The sequence below is a fragment of the Adiantum capillus-veneris genome, chromosome 21 (assembly GCF_014529385.1).
Source record: "Adiantum capillus-veneris isolate H3 chromosome 21, ASM1452938v2, whole genome shotgun sequence".
Classification (NCBI taxonomy): Eukaryota; Viridiplantae; Streptophyta; class Polypodiopsida; order Polypodiales; family Pteridaceae; genus Adiantum; species Adiantum capillus-veneris.
In genome coordinates, this window is record NC_140951.1 from 1,527,698 (window position 1) to 1,539,847 (window position 12,150).

A 12,150-nucleotide genomic window follows, 5' to 3' on the forward strand; every position below is an offset into this window, starting at 1 on the left:
CAAGTGAAGTATGCATTCCGCTTCGAGTGATGACCATTCTGCAATCGTGGGTTCTTAAGTTCACGAGGAACTTGAGTTCTTGGGGGCCTTGGATTCTTGAGGTTTTCTTTTACTTGCAAACCGCATTTGAGAAGGATCTTCTCTTTACCCGAGTTCTACTCTTTTCCGCGGGCGCACCCCTTGGTGGGCTTGCGCTCACACCAAGGTTGCTTTTTCCCACCTCACGTCGATTGGCTGGCCACTAAGTGCACGGTCCGCTCTCAATGAGTGAAAAGAGACACAAGGGGAGGCTGGACAAGCCCTTCTTTCTTGGGATTCCTGTCACTCTTCAACAAAACACGATTAGGAATCGACACGCCCAAAGTAAACTTGGGTTCGTGCGACCTCAACAAGCAAAAAAAAAACTTGTGGTTCTTGTGGTTCTTTCCTTGAGTGATACAGAACACTGTCAAAGCTCTGATACCAATGTTAGGTGCAACGGAATGATTGTCTGCGCTTTGCTCAAGATGAGTGCTCCGAACTGTGCTCAAGGTTCCTTTTAGTTCTTATGGAAGGGAGAGCCTTCCGTTCTTAGTGGAAAGTGCTATGATCACGAACAAAGTGAATGGACACTGTGCGTGCAAGTGTATGAGATTGAGAGATAGAGAGAAGAGAGATACGACACCAGAGACATTGCAAAACCCTCCTCCGAAGGCCCCACTCTCGTCGCGAGAGTGGTCTACTTTTTGATTGCACAAAGTGGTACAATGACGATGCAATGGACTGATGCAACCTGGGACTATGCCGATGACGACGACGGTGATGACGACGACGACTTTGTTGAGTGCTTTGGGCTAGGCTATGGAGCCATGGCGTGCTACAGCAAAGAAAGCGAGAAGAGGAGAGAGAGCAGAGACTCGACTTGCAAAACAACACAGAACACGCTATTCTTTGATTGAGAGTCAAGTAAATAAAGCTACAAAAACAATGCAAAACTTGAGTTCTAAGTGAAGCTAGCTTGCATGCTCTAGGGGACAGTGCCCACGGGCTTAACATACCTAATAATCCCCCCCTCAAGCCCGAACTAGACAGACCTTCTCATGATACCTCGAGTTTTTGGTGTACTCGTCAACCGTGAGTTTTAGGTTCTCTCACAACCAAGGATTTCTGGTGTATCCATAACCTGGTGCTATGATAAGAAACCCCCCCTTGAGCAGATAGGGTGTAGGTCAAAAAATTAGCTACCAATAGATGGAGTTTTTGGTTCACTGCCAAACCTTGGGTTTAAGGTGTACCCAGTAACCTCATGAGAAGTAGGACAAAATAGGACTTGAGAACAAAAACTGATAAATTGGGAGGTCTTATCACTTATGTGTGGCAGTGTCTATAGCCCGTACAATTTATTTTGACTAAACAACATGAAAAGAGTTGATCTAAAAAGCTTCCTCGTCAACAGAATATAATGGAAATTCAGTGTCTCCCTCAACCACATGAATTTGATTTTTACCCTTTTGAAAGCATCTATTTGACGGATGATTTCTTTTACCACAGTGAACACAAGGATTCTTCTTGAAACAGTCTTTCGTCTGATGATTGTTGCGCCCACAAATGGCACAAGATCTGGTTCCATTGAATGGTCGAGATGAAGCTGCTGTAGCAGCACATTTAGTGACTGCATATGCACTGGAAGAATCAGAAGAACTGGTGAGGGATACAGCATTCGAGACTATGTATGCACTAGGAAAAATAGTAGAATTGGTACTAGGTACCCTGCGTTCTTCTTCCTGCAATGAATTGATGATACCATCCAAGGAGGGCAGCGGATCTTTCTCTTTTAAAACAGTAACAATCTGATGAAATTTGTCAGTCAAACTTTTTAACAAAATGGCTATGAGATCTTCTTCTGGTACTGGAGCTTCGACATAAACAAGTTGAGTTTTAATACTCTTCAGTCTATTAGCTAAGGCTGCAATGTTTTCATCTTCACACATGCGGATGAAATATAATTCCATTTTTAAACTCATTTTTGTATATTTAGCTTTGGCACCAAAAAGCTTCTCTAACTCTATCGAGGCAGCACTTGAAGAATCAACATCGTCCAAATAATGAATAAAATCGTCTTTCTAAGGAGGTTAAAATGATACCAAAAGCTTGTTCGTCTTTCCTTTGTAGCTCAGCAGATAATGCCCTTGTAACTGCAGCGAATGTGCCAGATTCATCGGCTGCGAGAGGCTTGACCACGTTCCATAAGTTTTTTCGCATCAAATAGCCTTTAACTTTGATCTACGAAGTGTGGAAGCCGGATCCATTGAACTTGTCGACTTTTGATGCCATATTCGATATGCAAATGATAGCTTGGTCGTGTTTGTTATGCTTGCGAAGAATGATCGTCGATCTTTGTTAATGGAATTCGAATTACCTTTTAACATATCAGTGGATCCGTAGCATAAAATAACCAAGAAGAACCGGCAACGACTGATCTTCCAAGAAAAACGTGACATAGCCTTCAATAATTGCAACTCCGCTTTATAGATTAAAATCGCCAAAACAAAATGCTGGAATCTTTGTGTGCACTTGGAGATTGCTGTAATGAATCCATGCGTAATTGCCGATATTTCCGGGGCTTTGAATGTGAGATCTGCCTCTTAATTGAAGAGGATAGACAAAAGCTTGGACGGCCAGTTGAAATAAGTGTGAAAATCAACACATAAAATAAACTTCTGCAACACAGCAATGGCGCAGGCGACAGTCGGAGCAACACAGACGCTCACGGCGCGCTGTACAGGCCGAACTGGGAGCAGTTCAAGTTCCAGAATTTGTTGCTTAGGCGAGGGCAACGCTGTTAATGCAATTTGATGTAAGTCGACATGTTGCTCCCTCCTTCCGTAAGCGACTGTACCCGCGCGTTGCTTGTCGAGCGTTGCTTGTCAAGCGCCGAGGCCTAGTAAGGCTCTAATACCAGTGTTGAGTGCTTTGGGCTAGGCTATGGAGCCATGGCGTGCTACAGTAGAGAAAGCGAGAAGAGGAGAGAGAGAAGAGACTCGACTTGCAAAACAACACAGAACACGCTATTCTTTGATTGAGAGTCGAGTAAATAAAGCTACAAAAACCATGCAAAACTTGAGTTCTAAGTGAAGCTAGCCTGCATGCTCTAGGGGACAGTGCCCACGGGCTTGACATACCTAACAGACTTGATGGCTAGAATCCGAGATCTTCTAACTGCTGAATTTCGGGACTGTTTCGGTGGCTGAAAATGACTGTTTTGGATGCGTTTTTATGGGCTGAAATTGGGGGATCTTTTGCAACCACTTAGGCTAAATTTGCTGCGCTTCTATCTGCTGAAATCTGTGCTTTTGTTACTGCTGAAAATCTGCGTTATTAGGGCTGATGTCGCTGACTGAAAACGCTGAGAACTTGCAGGCTTGCTGGCGTTTTTGGGCTGAAAACACTGATGATGACTGTAGCATTTTTGGCTGAAAAACGCTAGGGCTGTCCACTGCTGGCGATGGGAGGAATCTGCAAACTCTAACATGCTAATGGTGATGGCGATCATGCATAGGATGGAAACGCCATGGATCTAGGTACTGCTGCCGTAGCAGGAACTGTCAAGACAGAAAACGCTAGGGGTGCTGAGGGGTTACTGCTGAGAAGTTGCCTATTGAGCGGGAAGCTCCTGTTGCCTCTTCTGCCAGAAAGTGCTTACTTGGGTTTGCTTATATATTAACTTAGCAAAATTGCCCTACCTACTTTTGTTGGAAAGTCGCTTAAAAATAATAAGTGAAAATAACCAAAAATAGGGAAAATAGGCTAAATGCACTGGAAAATTTCCCTAACTGAATCTGATGGATTCTGAAGGGAATGCTGATGATCATGCTCTGTGCAATCGGAGCATATGCATCTACACTCACTGACTGGGCATGCACGGTCTACGAATAGACTCACAAAAGTGCCAGATCACTGCTAATCTAGACTTGACTGGACTGACTGAACCCTAATCATGTTGTAGCTTGTCCACGGACACATAGGGTTGGATGTGTCACGTGACAAGGAAGGTCGTTGTTTTCATTGTCACATTAAGGGTCACATAAAAAGAACATGTCCTAAGCTTGAATCGAATGAATCTAAAGAATCCACACAACCCACTTCCTCTGTCAATGCAATTAATGATAACACGAGTGTGCCCCAAGTTTCTCATGACCCTCCCATTGATGATTCTCTCATTAAATGTTATGGTCGTATGTCGAGGCAACGTTTTGTCATATTGTTTGACCAGGTAGTATGCATGATGTGATCAGTCCCTCTCTTGTTGAGAGAGCCCGCCTCGAAGTTAGTCTGAGATCTCCTATCGAGGTCTCTGGCTTTCTCCCCGATATGGACGCTCTCATCACGGAGGAGTGCCTTGATGTGTTATTTGCAATTCAACAAGCTGCCTTCACTCGAAGATTTGTTGTCTCTCCTCTCTCAGGATGTGATATGATTTTGGGCATAGTTTCGTGATGCTAACCCTCTCATTATTGGGAGGCTAACACTTCACTCTCAATGCCAAAAGTTATTCTCCCATTGTCATTCATGGAGAGGACATTGTTCATTCTCCATCTCTCATTGCTAATATGCAAGACAAGATTGAACGGTTTCATGAGAAGGAGACTCTCTCAGTCTCTTCTTCTCCAAGGCATGACACACAAGATTTGCATGATTGTGAGCAGCATGATGATTTGATTGATAATAATAAGCATGATGATTTGCATGATCAAGATGTGATTTTTCACAAGCATGAGGAGTTGCATGAAAAAGATGTGATTGTTCACAAGGATGATGTGTTAGTTAATGCTTTTTCTAGCGAAGCTAAGCTCGTTGTAGATTCGATCAATCACGAAGGATCGATCTTGGCTATCGAGCCTAGGTCCAAAGAACCCTCACAGGAAGTATTATGTGTTCGCATGATTGATACGCACGCATTGTTCGAATGTTTCATTCGTGATCGTTTCCTATATTTTAGTCAACAATAGACACAGATGGAGGCTCCAGCTTCGCCACAGAGGGCGCCAGAAGCCCCCTCGCCCGACCCCGCTGAGCCCACCATTCGACTTGCTCTCTCGTCGACAGAGCAAGCGAGCCTTGCCGCAGAGGTAGAGCGATTGCAGGCGACCTCAGTCATCTGCAAGATTCTCGGCACCCGACCTAGCAGAGGAGAGCTGCGAGACCTTCTCTAGGCCCGCCTTCTCGCTAAGGTGGGCAAGATCTTGGATGTCCAGATTCTCAGACGGGGTTACTATCAGACCGAGTTTGAGACCTCCGAGATGGCGTCCAAGGTCATAGCTATGAGTCCACTAGCCATCCGAGCATCACGTGCCCACTTTCGACAGTGGCGACATGGTTTTGACCCAGCTTCGGATGTTCTAGTAGAGGAGGTAGACATCCCCATCTAAGTCTGCTTTCCGAGTTACACCTCGTACGGCAGCGTCAGTAGCTGCCAAGGCGGCTGGCATTCCCTCAGTTCGAGTTTTGGTCAGAGATACCCACACGCTCCCGAAGGTTATCCATTTACCTCGGGTGAGTGGGGGTTGGTTTCAACAGAGTGTGGAGTACTCGGGCCTCCCGAACCAGTGCTTCATTTACCGACAGATGGGCCATCTAGCGAAGGCCTGTCCACGGAGGAGGCCGCGACCTGCACCACAGCCTCAGCCTCAGCCCCAGCCTGCCAGGGTTGGCCCACAGCCACAGTCAACGGCACAGCGCACACATGCAGAGCCACACTTCGAGCCTGGGACTCCAACAAAGGAGGGGTGGCAGCAGGCCCGTGGTCGACGACGCCAGGGGCCACAGCGTCAGCCTGGCACTCAAAGTGGCCCTCAGATGCCTACTCAGCAGCAGTGGGTTCCCACGGGGAACCGCTTTGGTCCTCATGAGCAAGAGGAGATCCCTGCGCCAGCCCCCACCTCCGCTTCACCCTCGGCAACCTCTCTCTCCCCCAGAGTTACCTCCCTCTTCCTCATCCTCCCCCCCGCCTTCAGCTCCTGTCGCCTCTCCACCCCACCCCTCTACCTCTGTCACCCCATCCCGCCCCTCTTCTCCTTCGCTCCCCCCAGCTCCTTCTCCCCCCCCCGCCCCCCCCCCCCCCCCCCCCCCCCCCCCACCCCCCTGCTCCAGTTCCACAGTCGACTCAGGAGACTGGTCCTTCTCCGGCGGCTAGGAGATCTCTTGGCAACGCCTTTGCCACGAGTCGCCTAGCGAGAGAGGGTCAGCCCTTCTTACGGCCCCCTGTGCAGATTCAGACATCTTCCCTTCCAGCTTTCCCTCGGGGTCTGACGAGCATTGACTTCTTTGCTGATACGCAGTGTTTGCCTTGCTATGTATACATTCATGAGGACTCCTAGACAGAGGAGGTTGCTTTACGCATGGCTCGCTCTGCTTGGGCTTGGGCTAGGCACTCACTGCAGTCACACCTATCTAGAGGACGCTCGGATGCGAATTACTCCCCATCCAAGCCAGCCTTGAAGATAGCCCGTCTTGTTGCTGCGGCAGCATCTGTTCTCTCTCGCTCCCTATGAGGATCGTTTCATGGAACGTGCAGGGACTAGGTGGGCCCTAGTTTCAGCGACAGCGCAGCCGATTGCGTCAGGAGCTTCAGCGTTGTCTTGTGGGAGGAGAGATTGATCTCCTTATGCTTCAGGAGCACCATTTGTGTGAGAGCCGCATTCGGTGATGTGGTCAGATTTTGCGTGGACGATATGATACCTTTTGGGCAGTTGCTTTTGGACCTGGAGGCATCCAGGGTGAGGTATGTATGACTATTGCGGACTCATTGCAGCAAGCCATTGTGGACAGAGGGATTATTGTGCCAGGCAGGGCTCAGTGGATTACTATGCAGGTTCAGGGTGGCCTTGTGGGTTTCCTGAACATCTATGCGCCCAATGTGGCGAGTGCTCGTGCAGAGTTTTGGTCATAGATTGTTGAGTCTTTGCCGCAGGCCGATCATTGGTGTATAGGAGGGGACTTCAACATGTTGGAGGACCCTTCTGACAAGATTGGTGGCAGCCATGCTACTGTGCATGGAGTCGAGTTGGCAGCTTGGGAGAGGTTGTGTATGACCTTGAGGGTCTCGGATACATGGCAGCACTCTCGTTTTGTGAGGCCCCCATACAGTCTTGCCTTCTCTAGATCGGACCGCAGAGTGGAAGCAGTGAATCTATCGCGGATAGATCGCTTCTACACTAGTGACCACTTCAGTGACTTGGGGGGATCAATGGGCATCCTGGCAGGGACCTCCTTCTCGGACCATGCACCAGTGATCCTCACAGTGGCAGACAGACAGAGGAGTGGGAACACGATGCTTCGCATCCCAAAGAGGGTCTTGTTGGACTCAGCACTCAAAGAGAGGGTAGAGGCTCTCTGGACAGAGGGTATGGACAGCCAGGATTCACCTGCAGACAGAGTGGCCTCAAGCCTAGCTCAGCTTAGCCACTTCTTTCTTCAGGAGTCCCTTGCTCGCCGGGCTGCAACGAGAGAGGCGGAGCACCGTCTCAGACAAGACATTGCTTCACTACAGAGGATGCAGGAGCAGCATCCAGACAATCCATGGTTGGAGGAGCAATTACAACAAGCTCGACAGGAGCTTGCTAGCACAGAGGAGAGGCGTCATGAGTTTGCCTTCCACCAACAGACATCTCAGTGGACTCAGGTGAATGACAGAGTGACTGGTGCCTTTTTCGAGATAGTGGGACCTCGGCACTCGCATGCCAAGGTCAGTCAGTTAAGGAGGCCCGATGGGTCAGTTGGTTGTGAGCCCGAGGATATGCGTACAGTTGCTATTGACTTTTATCGTGAGTTACTGTCGGCTGAGCCCCAGTGAGAGCGGCAGGATGCATGCAAGGAGCAGGTTTGGGCACAGATGCCATGTCTTGTAATTGAGGAGATGCGCCAGAGGCTAGAGATGCCACTCCAACTGGAGGAGCTGCACACAGCTCTTAGGGCCCTCCCCCGTGGTAGCTGTCCAAGTGAGGATGGGTTGACTCCCAGCTTTTTCTTAGAGTATTGGGACCTGCTTAGCCCAGATCTCTGTAGTGCTTTTCAATTCATTTTACACACAGGAGTGATGCCTGACAGCATGAGCGAGGGCCTGATCTACCTCATTCCCAACGAGGGTGGCTCCTTGGATGAGATTCAACAGTGGCGCCCCATCACCATCCTCAACTCAACCTACAAAATTCTTGCCAAGGCTCTGAGTTTGAGGATTCCGCCACTTTTAGAGTGCCTTATGCATGGGACTCCGACAGGTTTTGTCAAGGAGCGCAGTATCCTTGACAACATCTTTACTTTCTGGGAGGCTTCTGCCCTGGCACGGCTCCGTAGTGAGGACCTCGTGATTCTTCTTCTCGATTTTGAGAAGGCATACGACAGAGTTGACTTCAACTCGGACTTTCTAGAGGGCACTCTGCGCAGGATGGGCTTCTGAGATGCTTGGATCAGACGAGTGTCAACCCTGTACAGACACGCTCACAGTCAAGTGCTTTTGGCAGGAGGTAGAGGTGACCGCTTCATGCTTACTCGCTCAGTCAGACAGGGCTGTCCTCTTGCCCCCTTTCTCTTTCTGTTCTATGCGGAGGCGATGAGCAGATTTTTGGTGTCACAGCACGTTGGTCTACGGGGCTTAGCACTCCCTATTCGGGGAGATGAGCTATTGGACGCTAAGTTTGCCGATGACTCAGCCTTGTACTTGGATGGCCACGAGGCCGATCTTCACAGTTGTGAGCAGGCTTTGGAGACTTTCTCTTGTGCATCGGGAGCACTGATCAACTGGAGAAAGACAGTGGCTTTCTCGGTTGGTAGTGCTCATGTGCTAGATTGGATGCCAGGAGAGGGTTTCAGGTGGATTCCCCAAGGGACTGCAGTACGGTACTTGGGTTGTCAAGTTGGTCTGGACTTGTCTCCCGAGCAACAGATTGCTCCTCTTCTCCTGTTCATCAGGAAAAAGTTGTTACACTGGAGCTCAGCACGACTTTCTTTGGCTGGTAAAGTAGTAGTTGCCAACCAGGTGTTGTTGGCGACTATGGGGTACATCACTTCCTGTTGGATCTTCTGGAGTTCTTGTATCAGCCAGGTAGAGAGGCTGATCGGGAACTTCCTTTAGTCAGGACGTGACACTCAGATAGCCCGAGCCAAGGTGGCTTGGCAGGCTGTTCTCAGGGAGGGCTTGGAATCATTGATCTAGCACAGCAGAGCACAGCCCTTCTTGGGAAGTTCATAGTTCGAGGACTTCTTCCAGGTGAGGAGCCTTGGAAGGAGTTCTTGCTACAGAGGCTTCGTGCCAGGGTGCCTCAATCATGAGGCCCTTGGCAACCTTCGACCAGATGAATCTTTACAGAGATGCGCAGTTGGTTTGAGCAGGAGACTGGAGGACCGCTTCGCTGTGAGTTTGCTTCGATCTTGGGAGCTCTTGCAGCGAGGCCTGGAGCAGAGACAGCCGACGTGCACGGAGGAGCGCCTATGGAAACCCCTCGTCTGGAACCCCATGGTTAGCACTCAGAGAGGCCACTTGGTTGGTAGTCAACCTCATGTTTCATGGGGTCCCATGGCAGCACGTCCAGTGCGGTCTCTAGGTGACTGGCTAGAGTTCATAGGTTTGTCAGAGGAGGTACAGGGTCTCCAGCTACAGAGCATGAGAGGGGTGCAGAGCATGTGTCAGGACATCTCAGAGTCAGTTCCAGCTGAGTGGCTTATGCCTCTTGAGCCAGTAGCACCCCGGTCGATGGGAGCCTTCACACAACTGGAGGTTCTCATTTCAATCAGGGCCTGCTCAGAGACTGTCCCAGTCCTTTTCTTCGAGCTTCAGGGTGGGAGACGACTACAGCGAGTTGCAGTAGAGGCCCCGCAGGTGGCAGTGCTGTTTCCAGAGGATCCGAGTTGTGGGCATCTGTGGGAGGACTTGCGTCATAGACCCTGACCCAGCAGCTCTTGAGACTGGACATTGGAGGCTTTGGGCTTGGTAGTGTTGTCCACTGGCACGAGTGCAGTGGGATCCTGGTGAGTGGCTATGGAGGGACCCCTTCTCTTCTGTAGACCACCCAGGTGTCCCTTTCTTTCAGTACACTGTTCGGCTTGGACGTCATATTCTTACAGCACAGAGAGAGGTCCGCCCCGCTGCAGCACGTCATTGGCAGGAGGAGGGCCTCACAGTCAAGTTCTTGGCAGCCTTTTGGGAGAGGTTGTGGGACTCCAGATAGTCGAGGCGCATCACCATGTTTCAGTGGTTGGTCGCACACAGAGCTATAGCAGTAGGGAGCTGGCTAGTGCATAGTGTCTCTCGGTCGCATGTGCAGCCTGTGACCACTTGGTGGAGAGTCAACGTCACTATCTTTGGGACTGTCCTTCGGCCCAGCAGGTGTGGCTACGAGTTCTTCAGCTGATGCCTACTCTCTCCGCGGCTAGACAGTACACTTGGGGGGCAGCAGCTTGGTCCACTCTCACGGGCCCGGCACTTCAGTTTGAGCTATCTTCCACCAGCAGGATGATAGTAATACAGGGGGTGCGACCTACACTCCAGCCTGCTAAAGAGCTTAGTCCACAGGAGTGGTGAAGTGAGAGAGAGGAGTGTTGGGAGCTCATCAGTGGCTTGACACTCTGGTTCATCTGACGGGCCCGCTGTTTCCGCATCTTTGAGGCTCGGCCTGTGCCACCAACAGAGACTGTTCGTGACCTTTGGCTAGAGCTGATCCATACTCTCAGAGGACCGCTTGAGGGACTACAGGGCAGCTCCGACCGCATGCGGGAGCGCCGCGAGGCCTTCCTTCAACTCTGGCGCCCTCGGCCTTTCTACACCATTGTCCAGGGTGTGCTCAGATGGCACTACCGTCCACCTCTGTGGCTCTTCCCTCCTCCCATCTCTTGATTTAGCCTCATTGTATATATGTTGTTCTTTCATTGGTAGAGTCTCCCCATCATGTTTGTTGTAGCCCTCTCTTGCAGAGGTCGTTGTAGCCCTATCAACAGTTTTCATTAACTAATAAAAGGATCTTTTTCTCGGAAAATAAAAATAAAAATTGCTACGTTTTTATCTGCTGAAATCTGCGCTTTTGTTACTGCTGAAAATCTGCGTTATTAGGGCTGATGTCGCTGACTGAAAACGCTGAGAACTTGCACGCTCGCTGGCGTTTTTTGGCTGAAAACGTCGACGATGACTGTAGCGTTTTTGGCTAAAAAACGCTAGGGCTGTCCACTGCTGGCCATGGAAGGAATCTGCAAACTCTAACATGCTGATGGTGATGGCGATCATGCATAGGATGGAAACGCCATGGATCTGGATACTGCTGCCGTAGCAGGAACTGTAAAGACAGAAAACGCTAGGGGTGCTGAGGGGTTACTGCTGAGAAGTTGCCTGTTGAGCGGGAAGCTCCTGCTGCCTCTTCTGCCAGAAAGTGCTAACTTGGGTTTGCTTATATATTAACTTAGCAAAATTGCCCTACCTACTTTTGTTGCGAAGTCACTTAAAAATAAAAAGTGAAAATAACCAAAAATAGGGAAAATAGGCTAAATGCACTGGAAAATTCCCCTACCTGAATCTGATGCATTCTGAAGGGAATACTGATGATCATGATGTGTGCAACTGGGGGATATGCATCTACACTCAGTGCATGCACGGTCTACGAATAGACTCACAAAAGTGCCAGATCACTGCTAATCTAGACTTGACTGGACTGACTGAACCCTAATCATGTTGTAGCTTGTCCACGGACACATAGGGTTGGATGTGTCACGTGACAAGGAAGGTCGTTGTTTTCATTGTCACATTAAGGGTCACATAAAAAGAACATGTCCTAAGCTTGAATCGAATGAATCTAAAGAATCCACACAACCCACTTCCTCTGTCAATGCAATTAATGATAACACGAGTGTGCCCCAAGTTTCTCATGACCCTCCCATTGATGATTCTCTCATTAAATGTTATGGTCGTATGTCGAGGCAACGTTTTGTCATATTGTTTGACCAGGTAGTATGCATGATGTGATCAGTCCCTCTCTTGTTGAGAGAGCCCGCCTCGAAGTTAGTCTGAGATCTCCTATCGAGGTCTCTGGCTTTCTCCCCGATATGGACGCTCTCATCACGGAGGAGTGCCTTGATGTGTTATTTGCAATTCAACAAGCTGCCTTCACTCGAAGATTTGTTGTCTCTCCT

At 49.4% G+C, this 12,150-nt stretch overlaps 1 protein-coding gene across 4 annotated transcripts in view; it reads right to left on the reverse strand.

Annotated features, from left to right (window-relative positions):
- HDA15 (histone deacetylase 15) overlaps positions 1 to 12,150 on the reverse strand; it is an 83,884-nt gene that overhangs the window by 27,624 nt on the left and 44,110 nt on the right. The gene's annotated exons all lie outside the window — the stretch shown is intronic.